The sequence below is a fragment of the Micropterus salmoides genome, unplaced genomic scaffold (genome assembly GCF_014851395.1).
Source record: "Micropterus salmoides isolate LMB-PRFRI ecotype aquatic unplaced genomic scaffold, ASM1485139v1 Ms_hic_scaffold_16, whole genome shotgun sequence".
Classification (NCBI taxonomy): domain Eukaryota; kingdom Metazoa; phylum Chordata; class Actinopteri; order Centrarchiformes; family Centrarchidae; genus Micropterus; species Micropterus salmoides.
Genome location: NW_024040707.1, coordinates 26,098,512 through 26,118,407, shown reverse-complemented (window position 1 = coordinate 26,118,407; position 19,896 = coordinate 26,098,512). Strand labels below are relative to the sequence as shown.

Below are 19,896 nucleotides of genomic sequence, written 5' to 3'. Positions count from 1 at the left end.
CCATTAGAAGCACTCTCTGCTCCAGTAAGCAGAAATACAGATCACAGCTTTCATTAACACAAACTGCGCAGATCTAGCAAAATATTTTGACTAAATAGCACAATTTGAGACATAACATCCACATACCCACTTGAAAACACATACAATAATAACTGAAGACCACTTTATAAATGCATATTGACTCATCATTGCAGAATAAAGCGTGATGTAAAATTGATATAGCTTGAGAGTCATTTACAATTTGTCTACTTAAAATTTAAAACAGTTCATTATTCTGCTGACATCTGCTTACAGTATGGAGATGCTGATGCAGACGCTGGATCATTTACCTACAGTAACCTCTCCTCAACAGCACAACAGAAAATCCTTACCTAAGGATGAGACAATGTGTTGCTCATACACAAGTGTGTGTATGTGAGAAAGAATGAGTGTGAAGTACTCTGTTATATTTTAACTACACTACTGCTGGCTGGCTGTGCAAATGCTTGCCTCACATAACCTGACCTAAGTAACACTTTCTCTTACAACACCTCTAACATGCACTTCCTGTGCTCTGCTTCTTCCATCCCCTTACAATTATCTTGTATTGATTGCACTTTTTGTTAATTCTTACTTCTTTCCCTAGGTATTTAGCACATTGATGTGATATGTGCTATTATCTTTTACTAGTATTTATTGCTGCTCTTACTAGTATTGTAGTAGTATTCTTATTGTAGTATTGTTGTATTGTCAGTTGTAGATCTCATGCTGTATTTGATGCTCTGTTGATGCTTGTATGTTGTTCCTAAAATGTAAGTCTGGATAAAATCGTGTGCCAAATGAGTAAATGTAAATGTAATGTAAGAGAAGGACTGTGCATAATGAGCTGTAACAATGTCACTAACAAAAGAAGTAGAAAAGGGATGAAGAGTAGTTCCATCACTGACTCATGTCCTCATTAAATGTATTACAAGTAAACATGTTAGCTGATAAACACATCCCGAGCAAAAGCACAGCAGCTCAACAGTTGATGTCTCCCTACTGTACATAAGTATTTCATTTTCAAAAAGAATGAAGAGGAATTATTTAAACTCCATGACAACTTCTGAAAACTCTTAAAACTTCATTGCTTTTTTGCTGCTATATGGCTCATAGCAACACTGTAATGTACATGAAGATTTTAACTGAATAACACCTCTGGAAAAGTTAATAAAATTAAATATTATTAACTGGCAACACCTGTTAATAGATGATAATTGGCAGTAAATATTCATCACAAACACAAAACTCTAAATATACAAAAATAAATCAAATTGTAAGTATAATCTATTTAGCCTCCTACCTCCATTCCCACTTAGGATAATCAACAGGTCTGGTGACATCCAAGAGTGTTGATTAAAAAAAAAGACAGACTTGGAGATACAGAATGCCGTAAGGATGGAGAGTCAGAGAGAAATATAAATGCTAGTTCATAAGACCGTCTCTCAAAGCCTCTTATATCCCAGCACTGAGGCAGAAGATCAGCACAGTCACACGCCACCAATGTGTCCCTGCACACAGGCTGAAGGGAGGGGAGTGCTCCCAGTCCACATAATCCACCTAGAGCAGTAACTGATACTGCAATGGTGCTTTGCTGCCTCCCACTGGAGTGAAACTATATTGTTTGATCACATACACACACAATGAAGTTCAAAAGCAAGTTGGTTTATCAATGTAGTTGTACACCTGCATTAATTAGCCTTTTGATTTTAACATTATTTCAAATGAGTCATTGTGTAGGATAATGTCACTTGACTATCTAGCTTTAGGGAAATCCCTAACTTCAAAATTTACTATTGATGATGTCAGCTAAATTTCTTGGAAACAGTCAGTGGATGTTACGTGTGAAGTACTCTGTTATATTTTAACTACAATACTGCTGACCTGTGCAAATGTTTGCCTCACATAACCTGACCTTAACAATCTATCTAAGTAAAGGACTGTGCATAATGAGCTGTAACAATGTCAATAACTTAAAAAAAGTAGAAAAGGGAAGAAGAGTACTTCCATCACTAACTCATTTCCTCATAAAATGAATTACAAGTAAACATGTCATCTGATAAACACATGCTGAGCTAAAGCACAGAAACTCAACACTTGATGTAACTGGTTACCTACTGCTGTACATAAATATTTCATTTTCAAACAGAATGAAGAGGAATTATTTAAACTCCATGACAACTTCTGAAAACTCTTAAAACAGACAAAGAAACCTCCTTGCTTTTTTGCTGCTATGGCTCATAGCAACACTGTAATGTACATGACATTACAAACCGAATACAAGATTTGAACTGAATGACACGTCTGGAAAAGTTAAAATTATTAAATAATAATAAATGGCAACAACTATTAATAGATGATAATTGGCTATAAATATTTGTATAACTTCATCACAAACACAAAACTCTAAATATACAAAAATAAAATAAAGTTATAAATATAATCTATTTAGCCTCCTACCTCCATTCCCATTTAGGATAATCAACAGGTCGGGTGACATTCAAGACAGACTTGGAGATACAGAATACCGTAAAGATGGAGAGTCAGAGAGAGGTATAAATGCTGGATCATAAGCCCGTCTCTCAAAGCCTCTTATATCCCAGCGCTGAGGCAGCACATCAGCACACTCACACGCCCCCATGTGTCCCTGCAGGCTGAAGGGAGGGGAGTGCTCCCAGTCCACATAATCCACCTAGAGCAGTAACTGATACTGCAATGGTGCTTTGCTGCCTCCCACTGGAGTGAAACTATATTGTTTGATCACATACACACACAATGAAGTTCAAAAGCAAGTTGGTTTATCAATGTAGTTGTACACCTGCATTAATTAGCCTTTTGATTTTAACATTATTTCAAATGGGGTCATTGTGTAGGATAATGTCACTTAACTGTCTAGCTTTAGGGAAATTCCTAACTTCAAAATTTACCACTGATGATGTCAGGCAAGCAAGAACAAAAGTAACTAGAAAGCAAGAACAAAAGTAACTAGAACTGCAAGCAGTTGTAAGCGGGGTCCAAGCCCCCCGCGCAGCTGGCGCTTGGGCACGCAAGTCGACCCGGGTGCCCTGCCGTGGTTTTGGGGGCCCGTGGCGAATACATGACCAGAGTTTGAAATTAAAGAGACTTGAATGAATGTATGTCCATGCCCTCAGGTGGGCGTCTCACATTGTTGCTCCAAATTTGCTGTCGATCGGCAATTCCAAACCTAGATATGACATCACTTCCTGTTTTTAGCATTTTTCGCAAACATTTGTTAGCTTATAATAAACATTTTTTGTCGGATCAAAATTTGCTATACAGACTTTCATCAGCTTGGTCCAGAGATTATCCATGCCAAGTTTCGGAGGCGTAGGTTTTTCAGTTTTCGCGATGTAGCCAAGAAAAAGTCTAGGCGGAAATGAAATGAAATCTCTGTTTGAGAAAGAACGTTAACCAAAACGGCAGTTAAAACTGGCTGGAGGGGGGCTTTAATGAACAGTAAGTCTTTGGTTTGGAGGTATGTCCTGACCATCTGGATGTCAGGACATACTGGATGTCCCATCTTCACAGTAAAGCCACAGGATTCACACACTCCAACTCTGAACAAAACCTACATGACTCCTTAAATGTAACATATAGCTAACCAGCGGCTAGCAAGCCAACTAAAAACACAATAAGACAACTTCGGAGTTACCTGGAGGTGCATTTCTCCTCTTTTAGTTGGGGCTTATTTCCTCCCCTCCCCTGTGCCAAGCTAACATGGTGAGGACCAGTCAATGGAATTGACGGTTGAGTATGAGCCCCCATAGGCTGCTATTTCCTAGAAAAATAGCTCTGATCAATCTACTCTACTCTAATCTACTAGTGAGAAAATCATATAGCAATTAGCAAGTCAGAAGCTTGCATAGCTGGTTGAAAATGTAGCAAGCTAAAGACATATTTGTCTTGAGTTGGTGGAGATCAAATCGATTTGTAAGATGGTGATGGTTGACTCTGAATGCAAAGTAATCAATGCTGATGTCTGTCTGCTGGATGTAACTAAATGTATCTAAATGTTTGCGAAGATATTAGTCATGAATAGGGTCAGTCCCGAATTACGAGCAGCTGTCCCGACTATGTTTGTCCATCCTGTTTGTCCCAAAAATTAGACAAAATATGAGTTTTGATTATAGCCTAATAAAAACATTAAATACTGATTATCATGTGGTGTTCAGGCTACAGCAGGGCCTACAGGGTATGGTGGACATTGTGGCAACAGCGTTGTTATAGCCACAAAGTAACACATGCTCTTTTTCCATTTTTGTTTTCTAGTGTAGATGAAGATAGTGGAAGTTACAGACGCGAGGACAGGGAGAGTGTACAGGCAGCCTTGAGGGCGAGATCTGACATGTGCGTTGCACAGACTGATATGACAGGGACCGCTTTGATAAAATTTGGATTTTATTTGAATAAAATAAAATAAATTGTATATCATATCATCATGATTTACCCACTGTTACATTCCCACAGTTGTTCTGTTATTCTCTAATGACAGACAGGTGATTTCATGAACAAAATTTCACTAGCAAGGACTAAACAGAAATGATTAAATGATGTATTAAAGGAGACCTATTATCCGCATTTTATGACTTATTGACAATGTTACAATGTTGGATGTTCATGTTAAACATGGCCAAAGTTTCAAATAATAAGGTGAAAGTATTTAAAAGAAATCCCTGTGAGCAAAAATCTCAGATTTCCTCCTGTTCTGAACGCTCTGTTTTGAACAACTTTTTCTACCAATGGCTCCGTTTGTTGACACACAGAGCCGGTATTCCACATACGGTCACAGCAACACTCACTGTCTGTACCGCTCAGCGACAACAACAGCCAGGTAACATGCTTCAGGTCTTGGCCAATCACAATACAGTGGGCTTTGAGAGGGGGGGCCTTAAAGAGACAGGAGCATCTACAGCTTGTTTCAGACAGAGGCTGAAATGAAGGCCTACATGAAGAGCCAGATTTTTTTTTACTTTGAATCATGCAAAGCTGCCATAAAGCAGTCACAGAACTACAATATAGGACTGGAAAAGCAATGATTGAAACAGAAATTACAGATTTGCAAAGATGTGCAAGGCTTGCAGTTGCTGAATAGACATTCGAAAGCGTTGTGGGGAAGCTGCTATAGGGAAATCCGTCGTAACACAGGTGCAGAATGCCAGAGTGAAGAAAAGGAGATGGAAATGCTGGCAATGATGTGATTGATGTGTGGTCCCGCTCCTAAAACTCTGCTAATTAGCTCCACAATAAATTTTTGTGTTGAGTGTTGAGCTTTACTGTTCCTTGACACTGAACCATAGACTTTATAAAACAACACTGAACATACTAATATACTGCTTGCCAGCTTTAACCTTCTATACCTCCTATGGTCTCCTAGATTTATTACAACCCCAATTCCAATGAAGTTGGGACATTGTGTAAAACGTAAATACAAACGGAATACAATGATATGCAAATCCTTTTCAACCTATGTTCAATTGAATACACCACAAAGATATTTAATGAAAATAAAAGGTTAACTGGAAAATAAATAAAAGGAGCATCCCCGAAAGGCTCAGTCATTCACAAGCAAGGATGGGTGCGAGATTCACCACTTTGTGAACAGCTGCGTGGCAAATAGCCCAACAGTTTAAGAACAACGTTTCTCAACATACAATTGCAAAGAATTTAGGGTTTCATCATGTACGGTCCATAATATCATCAGAAGATTCAGAGAATCTGGAGAAATCTCTTCACGTAAACGGCAAGGCCGAAAACCAACATTGAATGCCCGTGACCTTCGATCCCTGAATCACTGCATTAAAAACTGACATCAATGTGTTTAAGGATATTACCACATGGGCTCAGGAACACTTCAGGAAACCATTGTCAGTTAACACAGTTAGTCGCTACATCAACAAGTGCAAGATGAAACTCTACCATGCGAAGAACATGTTGCAGGCCTACGCATTATCTTCCTGTGCATGTAATGAAATGCTCTTTCACTGCCACTGCTCTTTTCATTCAACTAATAACTAATTATTTTTAGCACTGAACCTAAAAAATCCTTTGTGGCAATCTACCTCAGCTCATTATTATCTGAGTACAGGATACCAGAAGACAAGCAAAACTTTTTGCTGAACAACAGAAACTGAACAAGAATATTCAACCATGCTGCTGTGAACTGTTGTCTACAGCCAAAGACTCATGATAAGCAGAACTAATAAGGTTTGGGAGAGAAGCCAGAGCATGCAATCCAATTAAAATTCTTAAGTTTAATTGACAGGTTGCCAAATGAAGTTACACCTTGTTTCCTGTCCTCTGTGGTTTGAGAAAGGGGTGGAGGTGAATTTTTCAGTATAAAGGAATTTGTGAGTTGAGAGATTTTGAGGAAGTTTTATATTGCATCACGTGAGGCAATAGACCGACAAGGCCAAACCAATTCACAAATGCGAATTAGCCTGGAATCTCTCAGTTCATTTTTGATTTCCAAGTGGTGTTTTCAACGGACACAGACAAAAATGTCTCTGTACTTAATGGGATAGACCAACAACCAATCAGAGCAATGCAACCCAGATTTGTGACAAATCGCTGATCGGTGGAAAACTGTAAACAGGCTAAAGTCTGCAGAGAGTTGGGATCAGGGTTAACAAGAGCTCACAGATTTGTCGGGTTCCCATGCTGGAGAGGAAGAGTAGGGGAGGGTGAATGAATCATTATCAGGTGATGATGAGTGACCAGAGGTGGGAGTGCCTAGAAAGTTGAACCAGGACACTGTTAACAATGCACTATGATGAGGTAACACCCTCCCATTCCACTGTTTGTTTTTCTGTGCCTGACTGTGAATCAAACAATGCCAGAAATGGTACTCACTGGTTATTTTTTCTTATTTCATTCCAATCTAATTCTCTATCGCGCCTTTTATTTCTGTTTTCAAAGTGAGATCAGAGCGAGGACTTGTAATATTAATAAGCAACGGGATCTACCCTACCTACCGGGTCCTTTATCTTCACAGCTGAAACTTATTTGCTTTGGACTGGGAAGTATTTCCTGCTCGCTGGTAAACAAAGGCTTTTGAAGTATCAAGGGGAAGCCTGTGGTTATTACACATCTAAGAAACAGTCTCAAACTGTCAATCTTACTCAAAGACACTGGTATGAGATTTCAATACAATGAGGTGCAATCTCTTTTTACTGGAACGATAACTATCTTAATGTCACAGAATATCCCTCTGGTAAAACTGTAGTACAGGACAAATTAACTAGAGTGGATTGGAGTTAAGTATTCATTAATAATTGCACTGATGTTATTCTAGAAACCAGCTCATTCAACCTTTAATTAGAAAATGTAACTGATATGGATTGTTTATGAGAGAGAAGATAATCTCAGCCTTGAGAGCTCTTTGCTCTTAGAATATATGAACATTTTTATTCATCTTAGTCTGGGCTTGAAAAAGTGGATTTGAGACTAATTTTGTTCCATTTTCTGAATCTGAGGAGTGCAGAGATGCTTAACTAGTGGAATAAGGAGGAGATGCCCTTTGGGGAGAATGTTAATATGACATCTTTGTAACTACATGACTTAAAATATATTGCATTTAATCAAAGTTAAAAAGGTGATCCCTGTGCACAACGGGATTTGGGAATGGGAAAACCTGTGTTTGGAACACCAAATGTAAATTCATGAAGTAGATATACAGAAGGTTGGACCCAAGGGTCATGTCCATTTAACTCAATGATGGCTTAAGAAAACAGTTTTATTCTGTTTTAGTATTAACTATTTTCATAAAGTCAGTGCTCAAAGTGGGCCGGTACACACCGGTTCATTTGCTGCAGGGCTTTCATTCCTGAATATTTAGAAATTCCTGGCTGGAACATGCCTCAGTAGCCTTAGAGTTAACTCGGTCTTGTATAAGCATGCATGACACGCGTTCACACCAACCTTGTTTAGTCCGGTTGAACCAAACCCTAAAGCATTTACCCCCTTAGTAGGGTTTGTTTGGGTTGGTGTGAACGCCGCACTCAAACTCTGGTGCACACCAAACAACCACACTCTGGTCTGCCTCAAAGAGGTGGTCTCGGAGGTGAACAAGTGGACTATGGAGCGGTTCATTTTTGGTGTGAACACCATTCGAAACCTATCACGGGAAGCTACCATTGTAGATGTCATTTAAAATAGTACTTATTTATATTTCTGTACTATTTAATGTATTATTGTTGTTATTTATACTATTTTATATTCATCACAATATGCTTTGTTACCAAGTAGGTTTTCACAAATTTGCCAATTTGCCTTGTATTTTAGTACATACAATAAACATATTAAGAAGAAATAAAAAAAAGAAAGGCAAAGTAGTTAATAGCAGTTAATAACAAAATTGGTTGAACTTGATTTTCAGTATAAATTTAGAGAATAGAAAAATTACAATAAAAATATGAAAGAGAAAAAAATACTAATATAGCAAATACATAATATAGAAATATTTTTGGCTGTTTATTATAATATGTAATATTTATTCTTGGTCTGCACCTTATTGAACTTTTTTATGTAACTTCTTCCTTGAAATGCCTGCATTATTAAATTATTTAATACCCACTAAGAATCGTTCATGCGTGACACTCGAAAGTCTGCTGATATGCACTGTGGACCACCACCAACACAAAACTGACAGTGCTCCATGATGATATCCAGGTAGCCATTTGGAGGGGTTTGTTGTCTTTTCACCTGCTGACTGTATGACCAATAATTGAATGATATTTCCACCACATTTCTCTTGTTTACACTTTCTGAACCGTTTTAGATTTTATAATGATAATAAAAATAACAATAATAATTTTTATTTATAAAGCACTTTTCAAAACAATGTTACAAAGTGCTTTAACTAGAGCAAAGAAAATAAAACACAGCAAACAAAATAAGATACACAGTAAAAGATAGATAAGATATGAAATTAAAATACATTTAAAAGAAAAATAGATCAGGAAAGGCTCTTCTATAAAAGTATGTTTTAAGAAGGGACTTAAAAGAGTTCACTGACTCAGCCGCCCTGATTTCCTCAGGCAGGCTGTTCCAGAGCCTTGGACTGACTGCAAATGCTCTGTCCCCTTTAGTTTTCAGTTGAGACTCTGGAACACACAGCAGACCTCTGCCCGAGGATCTCAACATATGTGCTGGTGTTTCTAAAATATACTGGGAGCCAGTGTAATGAAGCTAAAACAGGGGTGATGTGATCATATTTCTTTGTTCTGGTTAAAAGTGTGGCAGCTGAGTTCTGGACGGTCTGGACTCAATCAATAGATTTTTGAGTTAAGAAGTAAAAAGGCTTTTGCAATAATCCAGGGGTGATGATATAAAGCCGTGTAGGATGTTCTCAGTGTCCTTAAAAGTTAACATAGATTGTATTTTTGATGTATTTCTAAATTGGTAAAAACATGATTGCGCAAGCTTTGTGGTGTGCTGCTCATAACTGAAATTACTGTCGAACCAGACACAACGATTCTTTGCAACAGGCCTGATATGATTCACCAGGGAACCAGTAGAGGGCAGTATTTTCTTTGCATTCTGCTGGTACCCAATGACCAGGATCTCTGTTTTGTGCATCTGTGTGTCATCATCATAAATATGAAAAGAAACACCATGTTTGTGGATAATGCATCCAAAGGGAAAATAAAATGGGTCCTAAGACTGATCCCTGAGGCACACCATATTTAACCAAACAGAATGAAGAGGCATAGTTCGACCTCCTATTGGACAGGTACAATGAAAACCATTCTCAGGCAGTACCAGAGATCCCCATCCAGTGCCTCAGTCTGTGTAACAGGATGTTGTGATCAATGGTGTCGAATGCAGCGCTAGGTCCAGGAGTGCTAAGACTGAGCACATGCCATCATCAGCAGACATTAAAAGGTCATTGGTGACTCTAAGCAGGGCAGTCTCAGTGGTGTGGTACTTATGGATTTAAACTTTTCAAATATGTTATTGTTTTCCAGTACAGGGAGCAGTTGCCTGGACAGAATTGTTTTTAAAATCTTTGCTCTAAAAGGTAATTTGGATCATACACATTTTTTGGAATTAGAGCATTGATTTATCTTCACTCACGCTTCTCAGCAGCTAGCTTTTGCGCATTTCCCGTTCCACTGTTGTTGTTAGCGTCAGTTGGCACCCAGAGTTCTGCTGGACTACTACTTCATATTTATATAAAAAGTGGACAAAACTGGACATTGGTTGGAGAATAGAAAGCGAGGAAGTTGAACTACCTGATGAGTTCAAAAAAGATGTGTCTGTAACTTTATTCCAGCTATCATTGTACTGTGAAGAAGTTAGCATAGCACAGCCATGATCGCTCTGAACTCCATTCAGAAAACAAACATTTAAAAACTTGTTGTCCTGCTGACTTGCTTCAAAGTATGAATTCATATGTCTAACGAATCAGCATCATATTGTAGTTATTTCGGCATCAGTTATTGCAATTATATGACAGTGTGTGAACACTTGGCAGTTGTCCAGCAATAAAACCCACATGAGGAAAGTGTAGCAAGGATTAAATTTGCGTTGTAAGTGAACACACCATTAGGCCTAAGCTATAGAGGTGCAATAATGTTTAATGAGGACAAGCAAATCTGATTGGAGTGGTCAGCCAGATCGTTGGTGTGGGAATCAGACATAGGTTGGCTTTAGTTTTGAATCAATATGCTAAACTTTGAAACACTTTATTCATTAGGGCTGCAAGTACACAAAGAGCTTGGTGAGGCAATATAAGTAGCTGGTGATTCACAATTAAAAACTATACATTTGTGGTCAAATATGGTCAAATCCAGTAATTCCACAGAGGAAATGCTAACACCCAGGGTAAAGACCAAGTCCAGTGTATGACCACGGTTTTGTATTTGCCCATAGACATGTTGTTCAAAGTTAAAAGAAGTGGTTATATTTAAAAAGTCAGCTGCATGAACATTAGTGGGGTCATCAACATGAATATTAAAATCGCCACACAGAACAACTCATAATTTAAAGAGTAGATAAAAGTTCAAGAAGTTCTGTTAAAAATCCTCCAGGTGGTTTTGGGGGGGGGGGGCGATGAATTATGGCAAATAGGGTTGGTTGCAGGCCACCATGTTTAAAAGTGAGAGCTTCAAGGTTTTTGCCTTTGTGAACTCAAACCGGAACAGCTAGAAAATTGAAACAATGTATCATCCTTGTGCTGGTTCAATTCAGGAACCTGACCTTTAAGTGTGAATCCAACCTACGAGTCTACAGCCATGCTAGTGGCTCTGTGAGGTAGTTTTAAGCACAGTGGTGCTTTGAGCTTAATGTTATAGCCAGCATGCTAACATGCTCACAATGACAATGCTAACATGCTGATGTTTATTATTCATCATCATATTCTAGTCCACCAGCTTCATCCCATATGATTACAAAATCATAATAATATTTCAATAGAAATTATAAAATCTTATAAAATATCGATAAATTTGCAGCCATGATGATGGTGATGGTGAACAGAATATTAATTTTAACTCCAAACTCATTCAGATTAAAATTGCTGTTTGTGCATTTTGTCCGGACAGAAACAGAGGATGGTTTCTTTGCAGGCAAGAAAATGCCTGCAGGCAAGAAAATGATAAAGTAGTCAGTAGAATTTATATAACACACATTCACAATGATAAGCCCACCAAATGCAGCAGTATGAAATGCACTAACAGCACTAAAGCTAAAATTCTGCTACCACCTGACTGAAAACATAGCATTGGAACATTATCAACCCATTATATCACTTAACTTCAGTCAAACTAGAGGCCAGTGCATCTAATGAGTTGTATATTTTAGCTATTCCAAAATTTGCTATATTCAAAACTACACCAATCAAATTCTCTCAAAGTCAAAACAATGGCAAAACATAAGAAGTCGCCCCATCTCCACCTCATGACATTTAACAATGGGTTATTTTGTTCATCTGCTGAGATGCCCTCAAGGTTCTCTAATACACACATGAGAGTTAGTGCAATACATAGCCAGTATACTAGCACCCAGGTGAGTTCCTATCCTGTTGTTTTAGCCAATTCCAGTCCTCCCAGTGCAGCAGTCATCATAGCCACAGCAGGCAGGGTAATCCAACCCTCCAGGGCCCCATTGTCACTGTGGGGAATTAATGGGATGGGACAAAGTAGGCACTGACCCAATAATGAGCTTCTGCTTGGCTGCAGCTTAGAGAGCAAACATCAACTAGCCCCACAGGCAACAGACAGCGCTGCTCATTTACCCCTCACCTCTATGGAGATGAAGCATCTCTCTTGTCTGGTCTTCTCTTCTATTCGTCCACTATTATATATTCCATAAAAACAAAATGACAGTCAAGACAGGAACAGAAGGGGGGTACAGATACTCTGATACAACAAATACACACTCTACTTCTACTTGAACTACAGCTGAAAGTACATCTGCACAATATTCAAATTATTTAGTGCTGTTCTTTCCCTGGTTTGAATAAATATTCATCAGGAGACTGTTTTGAGGAAGTTAGTAGTGCATAGTGACAGTATGTAAAAGTATCTATCACAAGCTGTCATATGACAACAGGATCTGATGATACAGAGCAGCAGCTGATTATTTGGTCAAAGTCACAGCTATTCAAAGAATCATCAAAGAATGTTATGTATGAAGGGCAGCAACGAAAGATATTATAGAATATCTTTATTACTATTTCATCTATTGTTTAATTTTCCAAACTGATTTCTATACAAAATAAAAACAGTGGATCCATGTCCATCACAGTTTTTGAAGCTACTCAGTTTAAAGTGATATAAAACAGAGGAAAGCAGCAAATCCTCACATTTGACATGCTGAAAAAGCATATATTTGATATTTGCTTGTGCAATTAATCAATTTCTTAAATTGTTGTTTTAGTAAAAGTTATTTACTGTCAGTTGACTAATAATTGTCTATGTCAGTAAACTCAAGTATGTTTGGATTTACATTACTTTAGCACTGACAAAGCACCACCACTTTGTCTAGCTTTGCTCTATCAGACATTATTCATTGTAGTTGTTTCATTAATACTTGCTTTGATAAATGTTGTTTCTGTACAGTGTTCGATTACAAATCGGGTGGAAAGTGGACCACAGACACATACGCTTCTCAAGAGCACCAAGTTCACTATGTTGCAATTTATGTGTGGTAATTTGATACATTTTAATTTTGTTTTGGAATGTGCACTATTAAAGCACAATATCTACTGATATGAATACATTTTGGACTGCACATTCATGTGCACCTGGGCAGATGATGTAATTCATGTCATGAGGAAACTATTAAATGCACTTAACAGCACCTTTAAAGTGGGTCCTGCTTCACCACCTGATCTTGAGGACATGTTCTGAAAAGAGGGTCTGGTAAAGTAAAGAGTTAGATGACAAGATCGATACCACTCTTAGTCATTCATTGCTGGATAAGCCAATGCCAACATTCCTGTCTGGTTATTTGCGGTTTCTTAATAAATTTTTCTGAAAGATTTATTATACTATGATATACTGAATATTGATGTCACAGCATAAAATGATCTCGTAGAAGATTTGATCTATATAGCCTACTCCTACTAAGTAATAAAATAGCATAAGGATAACATTCACAGAGTGGGAGAAAAGGGGGCCAAAGCAGCCATGTGTAGATGAGTTATATATTTTATTTTGTTGTTTATTCACAATCATGTCATTGTGATCATATGCCTGGCACATTCAAGAAATTCTGCTTTAGACAAAGTAGTTGTAGCTATTTGAATGTGGTTGATAAATAGGCAAACTAGCTACAAGGACGAGGAGAACATATAAACCATTGAAATCATCATTACAACTGTGCAACTAAGCCATGTTTGGCATGTGCACATGGGAAGAATGACTGATGGTTGTCAAATGCTGACATGTTGTGTGTCACATGCTCTGTGTTGGATGAAGTAATATAGCAGAGACATAGAAACGTATCCAAGCAAAGTGTTCCTACTGCCCTTCATCTCACAGACATGACAACACATGTGACCTTGCTGCCTCCTGTTGATGGTGAAACCAACTGGATGAAATTACCTAGAGATCCAGCCAATAGGGGGCTTTGATTCCAGACAAATTAGAGTTGTCTAAAAGTCAACTTGTTCAAAAAGACACATCCAATGCGCACGTGAGATGAGACCTAGACAGCTGCTGGCAAAGCTTGGTGCTTTATGACTGCACTGCCTGAAGCTGCACTTAGCCTCAGCAACACCACTGCTTTTCAAAGACTAATGGAGGGTAAGAGGGTATTTTTACAATACAAATTTTCGTAGTGTGCCACCATGAACACAGAGGGAAAAAGGTGAGGCCATTACAAGTGACTGGTCACTTTAAAAAATATGGACTGGAATACATGTAAAAGTGCAATCAGAAACCCTTATCTCAAAGGTACACAGTTCCTCCGGCTCTTTAGGATAGATATGATGGGAGGATGTGGGGGAGGCATTATTCACACTTTCCAGGAACCAGCTTTCCCTCTCACACCATTATTTCATGAAAGAAAGGACGGCAGTGTTCCTGTTTGCGTACTTTTATATACACTACTTCCTCGTTCTTTGCTCAGTATGTGATGGATGGTATGCAAGATGAGCTTGGGACAAAACTCAGTCACAGACAGGGTGCAATAAGGGATTGTGCAAATATTATGGGGGTAGTGTCATGTGGCTCAGGTGCCACGTAATGACAGTGACAGAGATCTGATCTCATACATATCAGGCTATACTTATCCATAGCCAAATTGAGTGGGAGTGGTTAGTTCAGTCGTGTCTCAACAGGAGTAAGGACTGAAATGTCGATACATTTTAAACAGCAGGGATAACAGCAAAAACATTTTTTAATGACTTCAGAAGGGTTTGGTTGAGTTTTTTTTCTATATGGAAGAATCCAAATAAAGAAGACAAATTGCTAACAAATTGATAATTGTTCAACTTTCAATATCTAATAGCAATAGATGGAGTGGATGAAATTTTATATGATAAGTGAAATGAAAGAGAGGCTCTAATAAATATTTATTTGCAGTTATTTTCAAAATTACAGATTGGTTGTGTGTCATGAATATATAATTGTAAGAGATGGGAGGGTCTGAAAAAAAAAACGTGGGGAGTGTCTTGCATTTTGTATAAAATGAAATATAAGTTTCAGCCCCCTCTCCACCCCAATGGTTTTCATACAGTATCTAATTGGTTTGTAACATCATTTCAGCACTACTGATTGAGGCTGAGGAAACAGTTCTGAACAAAACTGCAACAGGCTGTCCTGGCAGATAAAACAATGCAAAGACTAATATGTCAACAGACATGCCAGTGGGATATGTTATCACATGATAGGTGCCACTGAGATTTTACTGCTACAAAGCTGCATGACTCAATTGTCACTTTAGTGCAGATAATACTGCACGTGGAGGATCGGTGAATCCTTTATCCTGCTCTGGCCCCATCTGTTTCTGTGAACTGGGTCAGCCACTCTCTTCAAATTAGACTGCATTAGTTCTGCACTGTGCTTGTCACCACAGCGACAGAACTCCCTGTGAAATGACGGTCATTAAAAAAAATCTTATGTTCCACATAAGGTACACTCTGTGATTTTACATTGTGCTTCAGACAAGACTGATTGGTGTCAGTGTAATATAATACACCTCTGTTGACAGATTAAATCACTGATGGAGAAATCAGTGAACAGCCTGTTGCTGCTGTGGTAAGATATCCTACCACAGCTGCAACAGGCATTTTCTTCTATATAGAAGAAAATGATAAGGCTCAGTCTTTGATGAGGACTGATAGGTCTCTCATGGTTTGACAGGAAATGCTGAGTCATTACTCACTGACAGCCCACACACAGAGACACACTCTGACTTCAGTGCAGGGCAGTGTACAGATAATACAAGCCTGTATTCAAATATAAACGTCACATAAGTGTGCACTGTGTTACCTCAGACTAAAAAATGAAGCGGTGAACAGCTTATAGCATCTGGCTTTAAGTAATAAGTAATAGAACAGAGTTCAGTTAAATGGAAATTTAGTGTGTCATCATATTTCGGCTCCTTCAGTCACATTTTAGATAAGTCAAGATATAAGTCTGTTTACAGTTGGTCTTACACACTCACACAATGTCTTATTAATCCCTCTACCACACAATCACATCTACACATAGCCACTAGACGAAAAAACCAGAGATGGTAGCCCTTATCGCCACTGTCTTCCAGTGCCAAGTAGATCTCACTTAAAATTCTTTCCATATTCCAAGATTAAACATTTTTCAAAGAGGGAGAGGGAGTAGATGTAATTTTAAGAATTTTCAGCTATTATTATTGTATTGTATAAACAGCATATCTGTGGACATGAATAAATCCAACAGATGCACAATGTTGTGAAAGTAAATAATTATCTCTATCTCTCTATTTAGTATAGCCTACACCTTTAGGGTTTTTATGATTGATACTCGAGTGTTCTTTAAGTTCCAATCTCTTTTGAAACACGTAGGAGTCAGAGGTTAGCAGCTTGGGAATTCCCCGATGAATGCTCTGGTCTTCTGCGGAGCCCATAAAGCATATGGCCTTGCAGTCTCCCCGGAGCGCAGGTGTGGGTGTCTGACCATAGCAATGCACAATCATGTAGCCTATTTGATCGGAAACAAAGCATGCAACAGTATAGACACCACGTTAAAACACCACAAATAGGCTATGTAGGTTATGCAGCGGTTTACCCATGCTTTCAGGAAGCTCATGCGAGACAGACAGATGAGTGTGCGATGCTACTAAACCCAGAGATACAGCACTGCAATAAATTGTCTACTGATAATGAAACGCAAACATGTGTTCACATTATTAGCGATCGTTTCGTCTCCTCATTTCCACATCGTATCCTTTCCTATGGAAAACCAGCAATCGCTCTTTGGGGACCCTCCCTGTACCATCCACTGACACACATGCAGAAATATATGAGATGATACAGTAGCCTAGCTACAAGTAATCGATTTAAGCGATCTGGGGAAAACATATTTTTAACATATCAAATGCAAGTGACATGGGCTGTGTGATGAGGAACGATAACTATGATTTTCGTCAATTTGGCGACAGGAAGTCTCGCCAGTGAATTAGCCTACAATACAAAAGTATAACTACACTGAAGGAAGGAGCCGTTTCAATGTACTCTAATAATCGTGACATACTGCAGCTTTTCTTTGAATTAGAGATTACTGCGGACTCTACGGGTGCTGACGGCTTCTCCATAAATTACAGTATTTGCTACACAGCATTATGGCAGAACATGTCCATGGATTAGAGAAAGCCCAATGCTACCAGATGCTGTTGAACCTTTTGTTCGTTATAAAAAACATCCGGAAATGATGAAGGAGAAGCAGTGTCTCTGTGACCAAATATTCACTACTGATCGGTATGTTACTGATTACAGCGTAAACGTGGGCTCTTTTAGGCCATTTCAGCGTTAGACATGTGGATCCATGAGCATCCACGCTGCTGATGCTGAGCAGCGGCCGCAGCGAGAAGCGCATCCTTCAAAATCACCACCAGCGTTGCACATTAAAGAAAAAGGCTTACCTAAAATACATGTTCATTTGTCCAGTTCTTCTCACACAATGTTTTGTAATTCGTCCCGTGTCTCGTGGTGAAAGATACAAATGTGGTGCAAATAATTGTAACGCTAGCGCCCTTCTTCTATGGAGCGAGCCGGGTATATAAACCACTGTGTGAGCACTTAGGTATGGAGGCTGATTGGTGCCACAAAAGTGACTAGCTTGGAACCCAGGAGAAATAGAATAAATGAATGAATGAATAAATGAATAATAGTCAGGCACTATAGAGCAACACAAATTATACTTATCAGCTGAGTTTATATGTATAATATTAAATAAGAAGTGTCCTTGGGCAAGATACTGAACCCCGAATTGCGGCAGGTCAGATCTTTTAAAAAATCAGTAATTGGAATCAGCCAGGAAAATATCACGTATCCTATAAAAAATTAAATTTTGGCTGTATTATTTGTGTCCCCTTCAAAAAGTGCTCATGAAAAATTTTATGTTTATCGTCCCCCCCTACTGTAAAATGAGATTACGTCCATGGCTGTACTTTGTGTTTAGTGCTAATTAGTACATGTTAGCCTGCTACATGGAAACAATGGTGGTGATCAGCATTTAGCTCAAAGCATCGCTATTCAGATCCTTAATTTTAGTTTAAAGTTACAATACGACAGTGTACAAAAATGATATTACTTATAAGTAAAAGTCCTGCATTCACATTAGTATGAAATCTACTTCAATTTGGTATTTGCAGATACTGATTTTACACACAAAACATATGATCAACTAATGAAAAATGATGCATTGTTATAGATTAAAGCAACATTATCAAAATCATTTTGATGATACACTGATTTGTAAAAGGGTGAATGGCGTCTCTGTAATAAAACTTTAACAAAACCTTTCGACAAAAGGACTCTCAAGTACTCTAGCTATAAGAGGAAGCAAGAAGTATAGAATGTACAATGTGAGTCCTTTGGAAGAAGCTAACTCGGTATTCTCAGTTTGTATATCATGGCTGTGAAAAGACAAAAGACGACATTGTCAGAGGAAGAGAGAAAGAGAAAAAGAGAGAGTGTGGGCAAGAGACCGGGTGTCAAGCTGGCCAAGTGATGCAAGATCACTTATAGTAGTGTTACAGATATCTAAGTGTGTTATCAAGTAAGTTTGCAGCCATCAACTCGAGATTTATAGCTAGCGCTGAGTGACCGAGCAACATTTAGTAACCTTTCTACCATAAAATAAGAGCTGGTGGAGAGTGGTGGTGGTGTTTGGCTTTGTTAACAAAGTACTTAACTTGCTAGTTTCTGATAATAAGTAATGCAATCATAACAAATGCACATGTACAGCTGTCCTTACTTTCGACAGTGGCGAATTACATTCTGTACTGTAACTGTACACAAAACACAAAAAATATTTTACATAATGTTGCTTTAAATTATCAGCAATAGATGAAGCAGTTAAAATCAACTGCACCTTGAACAGATGTCAAGTACATTATATTGAGCTGATCAAACTTGCTGTAGTAACATTTTGAATTCAGGACTTTTATGTTTACCTTACCTTTTATGTTTTTAAATTTGGACATAATACCTATATATATATATATATATATGTAATATACTAAATATTGAAGTAGTTTTTGTGTAAACTTATATTTTACACCCATTTAAGAAGTTATATTGTTTACAACATACATATTTTGTCTTCTTATTTACCTTTTTCCTGCTTCTTGTTTTTGGCATTAATCACCCCCTATACATAAGATTTACTGAGTTCATAGGAGATCCCACTGACCAATGGTGTTCAACTGATGTGGCGCTATCAGCTCTGGACCAATTGCTGTGCTGAAGAGTGATGCTGAACTAGCAGTTGACCGACAAGTTACCATTATGACTGATGAGTAGCTTTGTGGCTTGGCCATGACCTTTACAAAGTTCAAAATAGAGGATTCAGATATGTATCACTGGCTGTCAATCATTAATGTTTACTGCATTTACCCCAGTTAAAGGTAAAATTAAAGTTTTTAAATGAAAACCACCACAGTGGAATACTTGTTGCATTTCATATTGGGAGAGGGGGGAATAATGAGCAAACATAAGTAGAATATAAATGTATAAAAAGACGGTAAGGTACGTAAATAAAAGGAATTTTTTTGAGAATGTCCAGTTTAATGGACATTTTTAATTAAATAAATGATTCAGACACATGGGCAGTTTTTGTCAGCAGCATGTAGAAACTGGAGAAGCCTTAGCCACAACTTATGAGTTTATTTATCTTCAGTGTTTGTCAAATTGTGGTATGTACAGCAGAT

The 19,896-nt window shown here is 38.1% G+C and overlaps 1 protein-coding gene across 4 annotated transcripts in view; it reads right to left on the bottom strand.

Annotated features, from left to right (window-relative positions):
- slco4a1 (solute carrier organic anion transporter family, member 4A1) overlaps window positions 1-17,742 on the bottom strand; it is a 32,607-nt gene extending 14,865 nt beyond the window's left edge. Inside the window, exon 1 of one of the 4 annotated variants that reach the window (XM_038723669.1) lies at window positions 17,605-17,742. The gene's annotated coding sequence lies outside the window, so the exon portion shown is untranslated. Of the gene's footprint in view, window positions 1-1,321; window positions 1,539-2,478; window positions 2,614-12,281; window positions 12,413-17,604 lie in introns of those variants that run through there. The other 3 variants (XM_038723671.1, XM_038723668.1, XM_038723670.1) reach the window with 3 other exon arrangements.
- Between the last annotated feature and the right edge of the window lie 2,154 nt (window positions 17,743-19,896).